The sequence below is a fragment of the Callospermophilus lateralis genome, chromosome 6 (genome assembly GCF_048772815.1).
Source record: "Callospermophilus lateralis isolate mCalLat2 chromosome 6, mCalLat2.hap1, whole genome shotgun sequence".
Classification (NCBI taxonomy): domain Eukaryota; kingdom Metazoa; phylum Chordata; class Mammalia; order Rodentia; family Sciuridae; genus Callospermophilus; species Callospermophilus lateralis.
This window is the reverse complement of record NC_135310.1, coordinates 87,802,455-87,810,115: the sequence shown is the minus strand read 5'-3', so window position 1 is coordinate 87,810,115 and position 7,661 is coordinate 87,802,455. Positions and strand designations below refer to the sequence as shown.

The following is a 7,661-nucleotide window of genomic DNA, read 5'->3' as shown; positions in this document are numbered from 1 at the left end:
GGAAGGGAGGCTAGCAGTATGAAAATACTAGTGACTCAGCTACATCAATGTTATACCAGTGCAATTCTCCATAGCTAAACTATGGAACCAAACTAGGTACCCTTCAACAGATGAATCATATACATACACAATGGAGTATTACTCATCCATAAAGAAGAATGACTTTATGACATTTGCCTATAAATAGATGGATTTGGAGACTATCATGCTAAGTGAAATAAGCCAATCCCCCAAAACCAAAGGTTGAATGTTATCTTTGATACATGGAAGCTAATCCATTATGGGGGGTGGGGTGGGATAGAAGTTCAGTGGATTAGACAAAGGGGGATGAAGGGAAGGGAAGGAAGATAGGAAAGGGAAAGATAGTAGAATGAATCTGACATAACTTTCCTATGTAAGTATATGAATACACCACAGTGAATCTCACCATTGAGTGCATATACAAGACAGGGGTCCTAATTAGAGTAAGACATATTCCATTCTTGTATAATTATATTAAAATAGATTATACTATCATATATATCTAAAAAGAACCAATAAAATTTAATAAAAGAAAATACTGGTTACTGTGGGAGGCCAACCTTATGGGTGACTGAGTTATACTCCCCAGCTGGGTGCTGAGGCGCTCAGTCACAGAAATGGGTGTGTCTTGCTACAGCCCCATGGGTGAAGCTATACTCACCTGTTCCTTTGTAATATAACCCCTTGCCCTGTTTAGGATAGAGTCTTCCATGGAAGTGCCTTGTGTGTCCCCTCCTCTTACTGTGCTCTTGGGTGTGGCCTACCCAGGTGTCAGTCAACCTGCTGACAGTGGACATCATGAAGATAGACTCAGCCCCCTGAAACCTGACCCCTTGCCTTATTTGAATAGCTTCTCCTCAATAAAAGGGGTCAGCACGTGCTTTCCCTCTCTCTCTTTCTGCGGACCCTTAAGGTCAGAGGAGCCGTCACAGCAACCCCAAAGAAAAAGGTATTTGTGTCTCTTGTGTGGTTATTTCGTGAAGCCCAGTTAGCCCATTTTAACTAGAGTGACCCCTGAGCCTTTTAGTCTCGAAAACAGGAACCCGGCAGGATACAAAGAAGGTGAAAATGTCTTAAGGTTTCCTCTTCCTTCTCTCTTTGGGCCTTCATGAGATCTCAGCAGACACTCCACAAGAGGACCTCTGCACCAGGTCCCAAACAAAGAGCCCTAGAAATGAAGATAGAAAAGCTAGGAATGTAAATATTTGGGACAACACAACTAGCTAGGGAGCCAGGTCTCCCTGTGACTCCTTTCAAAACTGAAATACACTGATGCTGCACAAAATCTTTCATCAATTCACTTGTTTTAGTGGAACACATTTTGCCTCAGGCTGCAGCAAAATAACCGGGAGGTGACGAACAACTTATGTACGTTGATACAGCAGGAATGGGAGCCGTTTATTGTAGGAAAGGAGTGGTATTTATACATTCCACACAGCTTATCTAATTAACATAAACTAGATACAGCAGTCAACCAACAAGGAATCTCCACACTTAATGGCTCCATGGCGTTACTTCACAAACCACTCCCTCTGGCATTTTGCCAGGCGCCATCCTGACTTGTTTACAGACTCTAACAGCATTTTTCTGTTTATGAGAAATAAATGTACTGACACTTTAGATGTCTAAAATGTTTTAAATAATCTGTGAAATAATTTGACTGGATTATATAATTTTGAGTTTTAAATAATTTTCCTCCAGAATACATTTTTTTAAAATTTACTGCTTGCTATCACGTGCTCTACCACTGAGCTACATCCCTTATCCTTCCATCTCCTGCACCCCATTTACCCCCCAACTGGGGACTGAATCCTGGAGCAGTCAGCACTGAGCTATATCCCCAGCCCATTTTATTTTTTGAGACTGTCTTACTAAATTGCTCAGTCTGGCCTCTAACTTTCCATCATCTTGCCTCAGCCTCCCAAATTGCTGGGATTATAGGCATGCACCACGGCACCAGGCTAAAGACTATTTTTTAAGAGCAGTTCTAGGTTCCTATCAAAATTAGAGCAGAAAGTACAGGGAATTCTCATATACTTCTGGTCTCCACACACCCACAGTTTGCACCTGAGTGGTACAGTTTTGTTTTGTTTCTGTTTTTTTTTTTTTTTTTTAAATTTGAGAGCAGTACACTTCTTTGTTTTTTTTTTTTAATTTTTTATTTAGTTGTAGGTGGACACAATCACTTTAATTTATTATTTATTTTTATGTGATACTGAGGCTAAATCCAGTGCCTTACATGTGCTAGGCAAGCACTCTACCACAGAGTCATCACAACTCCAGCCCCTGGTACACTTCTTAATAGTTAATGAACCTATATGGATAAATTACTACCAAAGTCCACAGCTTTGCCTCAGGGTACATTCTCAGTGTTGTATATTTTACAGATTTTGACAAATGTTTCTGCCATTACATAGCATCATACAGAAGACTCTCCTATTCTTTTCCATGTGTCATTTTTTAATTCTGTCTCTGTTTTGGATCTTTTCTTTGTCCCTTACATCCTAATTGTCATTATTATTAGTTTTTATCTACTAGGCTCAGCAATTTGTATAACTTCATCTGAAAACACAGGCCCTTTCAACTCTGAGAAATTTCTTGAATTATCTGCTTATAATTTCTTCCCTAACATTTTCTCTGTTCTTATTTTCTAATCTGTTAGTTGATTGTTATATCAAATCTTCTAGATTGTTCTAATTTTTCCACCCCCTCCCCAGTACTGGGATAGAATCCAGGGCCTGGCACATGTCAGACAAATGCTTTATCACTGAGCTACATCTCCAGCCCTATTTATTTATGATGCAGAAGGTCAAACCCAGGGCCTTGCACATGCTAAACACTAGTACTGAGCATCATCCCTAGCCTAAGAAAGATCTGTTCAGCTGCAAGTGCAAACTATAAATGAAACATTGATGAATTTGACATTTTAAAAAGCATCTTCTAGGAGTTAGGGTTGTGGTTCAGAGGAAAAGTGCTCATCTAGCATGTGTGAGGCACTAGGTTCGATCCTTAACAACACATAAAAACTAAATAAAGGTATTGTGTCCACCTATAACTAAAGAATTAAAAAAAAAAAAAAAAAAAAAAAAAAGCACCTGCTAGGGGATGGGAATGTGGCTCAAGCGGTAACATGGTCGCCTGGCATGCGTCCAGCCCGGGTTCGATCCTCAGCACCACATACAAACAAAAATGTTGTATCCGCTGAAAACTAAAATAAATAAATAAATAAATATTTTTAAAATTTTCAAAAAGCACCTTCTATGACAAAAAATCTTTAAAATCTTTAAAAAATAAATAAAATAAAGCAAAGGAGCCACACATGTGTAATCCAGCTACTCAGGAAGCCAAGGTACTTCAGGCCAAGACCAGAAGTGAGCTATGCCAACCAGGTACCTCCATTACATACCAGTAATGGGGATGTAACTCAGTGATAGACCACCTTGGGCGGGTTCAATCTGCAATATATTAATTGATTGGTTGATTGATTGATCGGTTTCATTTCACCTTAGACCAAATTATAAGAAACTAAGTCCCAAGTCACAATGACATTATTCAGAAACTAAAAATTGTGAATCTTTGGTCTCCAATGACTTTTTTGTTGTTGTTTGTTTTATTACTGGGGATTGAATCAGGGCCACTTAATCACTGAACCACATCACCAGCCCTTTTTAGTTTTTCTTCTGAGACAGGGTCTTGCTAATGTTGCTTAGGGCTACATTTGAACTTAAAATCCTCCTGCCAGAGTCTCTAGGTCTGGTCTAGGCAGAACTGAACAATGCTGAAGGAAGTGGGACCTAGGCATACCCATAAAGGTGACCATAGCGGGAGGGTTGGTTGGCAGACTGGAAGGCAATTCTCCCAGTAAAGTCACTTTTATCTCAATAGGAAGCTAGGAGTTGGTTGGCAGGGAGTGTTGTTGTGGGGTTTTTTACTTCCAAATTGCAGAGAGAAATGAGGGGAGTTCACCTACATCGAACCATTTGTAGGATAAGTGGAAGCTGCTGTATGTGTTTTGAAAAACCAGCCTCTACCTCAGAGCAAAGTCTGTCCAAGGAAGGGACATGACCTTTGTCCTTGGAAAGACCCACAGAGCACTCCTAGGAACATTCCCACTCTGCTAGGTTGTTTATCTACAAATAACAGGAGAGATCTGCTGTGTCAGGTGTCCCTGACTCAGTCAGGCTAGGTGGGGATCCATAGCAACCCCCTAGCAGCCACCAATCAGCATGAAACAGGGAAATACCTGGGATGCCAGATGACCCTCCCAGTAGTTTATGGTGGTTGATAATGTGTTGGGAAACCATGTAGTTCAGCATGTACACCCCTCTTGGCTTAAACCAATCAGTTCAAATGAATCCCCCTCTTGTAGTAACCATTCACCCTTACCCAACTTGTTCCCGCCAGTGAATGTGCTAACCATGTTTTAGAGTTGTTGTTTGATTTTCCCCGCGGTGTGTGATGATTTGCTAAGAGATGCTATGATTTATGAGGGGATCCCTGCCTTCTCCACAGAATGTATAAAACTGCTGCAAACCCTAGGCTCGGGTCCTCTCAGCTTCACCAGTTGCTCTGTGTGCCCGGAGGACCAAGCTAGCTTGCAATAAACACCTCTTTGCTGTTTACATCGATCTTGGTCTCTGGTGGTCTTTTGGGGGTCCCGAATTCCAGCATAACAGTTTGTTGCCAAAGAGGGAAGGTGAAGTAGGCATCATAGCCAAAAGATGTGTGTAGCCCTCAGTCCCAGTACCCCTTCTGCTCTCAAACAAGGACAAAAATGGAGGTGATCAGGGTCGATGCTATGAAAATCAGGAAGAAATCATTCCAGGGCCAGTTGATGAATGGTGTCTTGGCTTGCAGGCCACTCATGTAAATAACAAAGAAGACAGCGGCAAGGAGCATCTCAATCATGGAGAGGCGTTCCCTGATGTGAAGCCACAGAGGCGCATCAGAATCAGGCACAATAGAATCTCACCAAACAATTCCCTCGCGGATGCAGAGAATACACCAGCCTGGGGCCAAGAGATTCTGGGAATCCGCCACTCTGTGGGATGGAGTGCCTGCGAGCGCAGAGAATCCGCTCGCTGGCTCTCAGTTCTAGGACACTGCCCCGAAAAATTATCTTTGATCAACACTATTAGAAAAGAGCAAGTTACAAATTTGAACAGCTTGACCTCAGTTTTGTATGAGTACTCGGTAATACTCTGCGACTAAGGACTCCAAGGCTCGGAAAAGATCTGGCAAGAGAGTGGAGCCAAGGACTAGGTTGTGTGAGTGTGGAAAGCGGGATACCGTAGGAAGAGAGACGCAGGGTGCCGGGAGCTAGAGTATCCTGGTTGTAGGTGCTGGAAAGTCTAAAAAAATAGAGCGCCTTGCATGTAGCCCATTCTACCCGACCCAACCTCCCGGGATTCTGTGAACCGAGGCTTCCCTGCGCAAGAAGCTATCTATTGCAGCCATCTCCGAGCCTTCGCTCCACCCAGAACTAGTCATTTCGGAACTATTGGGGATGTGAAAGCCCTTCATAAGCTCTGGGGCGCGTTACTGAGGCCGGACCCTTCACGTAGGGATCCCTGATCACAGAAGACTACATAGAGAAGATGGATCCGTGACCTGTTCACTCACGCACTCCTTACTTGCGCAGAATAAGTCTCCGCCTAGGGGCCGCCGCCCTTAACTTCAACCTGCGCGGATTGGGCGGCCCCGCCTCGCCTGCGGACCAATGAACGGCCGGGGGCAGGGCTCTCGAGGCTCAGACTCTCCACTTCGGGGTCTCTTTCAGGACTTTTCTGTGTTTGGGTGAGCGGGTCTTTGGTTCCTAGTTTGAGGACTTCGAGTTTCTGATTTAAACTTACTTCTGCGCGTCGACGCAGAAACCCAGAAACCTTACAAGTGGTGTTCTGCCTGGAAACCGAACTGGACGAAATGGTGAGCAGAGGAGATGATGCTCCGTGAGGCTATTTCCTCCATCGCCCAGCAGTATTCGGAGCCTCGTCGCTCTCTCCCCGAATTGATCTTCAGGTTGTGGAGTCACCGAATTTCTCTTTGTATCCAAGTTTTTCCATACGTAGACCTCAACCTTGAGAGAGTCATAACGATTGAGAAAGTGACTAAAACTCAGGGTGAGGGTTGTAGCTCAGTGGAAGAGCGCTTGCCTAGCAGGTATGAGGCACTGGGTTCCATTCTCAGCACCACATATAAAGAAAGAAAGAATGAAAAGAAAGTTTGTGAGATTCTTCCTTCTGGTCAGTCCACATTAGGTCCTGGGTCATTCTGGGAGAAGAGAATGATTAGGGATCCCGAAGAAATGAATAAAGATTACAATCAAGAATCTAGACCCAAACTCAGGGCCTCGTACATGGAAGTCAGCTGCTTTACCTCTGAGCTATATCCCCAATTCTCTTTCTTTTACAGGGTCTCACTAGGTAGCCCAGGCTGACTTGGAACTTGTGATACTCCTCCCTCCACCTTGAGTAACTGTGATTACAGGCACTTGCCGCCACGTGGGTACACTACTGCATTCTTAATGAGAAACTTTATATACTATTGGAAATAGTATATAACTATTATATAACTTATATAATTTCCAATAGTACATAACTTTTTATACTATTGGAAATTATATGTCAGTAACAATGAAACGTCCCATTCTTGCCAGGAGAATCTAAATCACTTTCATACAAATTAGCCTTGTGGTGCGCGCCTGCGGAAGGGGGCGGCTGGGGAAGGATTGCTGGTAAGATCCTGAGGGGAGGCTCGTGTGCCCGCCCCGGCCCTGGCTCCCAGCGCCAACCCAGGCGGCCGCCATAATAAAGGCGATTCTCATCTTCAACAACCACGGGAAACTGCGGCTCTCCAAGTTCTACCAGCCTTACGATGAAGATATAAAACAGCAACCATCAGGGTATCTAAGAAAGATGAAAATGTTTGTAATTTCCTAGAAGGAGGATTTTGGTAATCAGTCTTAAGCTGTGTAATTTACTGTGACCTATGGAATTAAATCTAATTAACTGGTGGAACTGACAACAAACTGATTTATAGACATTATGCGACCCTATATTTTGTCTTCAGTGTGGATTCTTCAAAAAGTGAACTTGACATTTTTAGATCTAATTCAAGTGTTCTCGGAAACCTTAGGCAAATGTTTTTGTCTGTGAACTGGATTTAATTTTCCATGTAGACAAGGTACAGGATATTCTTGCAGAAATCGTTATGGGGGAATGGTATTGGAGCCCAGCATGAATGAGATTGTTTCATAATTGATTCACAAAATAAACTGGAGAGATCTGAGGCTGGCTTAGCAGGAGCTCCAGCCCCTGCTGCATCAGTTGTAAATATGAATCTTCCTGAGATCCCAAGAAATATTAACATTGGTGACATCAGTATAAAAATGCCAAACCTGCCCTCGTTTAAATAAAATGTTAAAAAGGCCACTCCCAGGTAAAATCCAGGGGGGAAAGTCATCTAAGTTTACCATGCAGTTGTTTACTAAAAATAGAGGAGGAGAGTCTTAACTTTTGCTCTTGGATTTAAGTCAAGGTACCCTGTAGAAATTGTGTAAAATCAGTACAGAAGTTCAATGTTGCTTTTCTTGCTCAGTGGTTTAATTGAGTAGTTCCAGGGTGATTTTTTTTTTTTTTCCT

General features: G+C 42.9%; 1 pseudogene; it reads left to right on the top strand.

The window, feature by feature from the left end:
- Positions 1-5,740: 5,740 nt before the first annotated feature.
- LOC143401927 (AP-3 complex subunit sigma-1-like) lies at positions 5,741-7,435 on the top strand (annotated as a pseudogene).
- Positions 7,436-7,661: the final 226 nt, after the last annotated feature.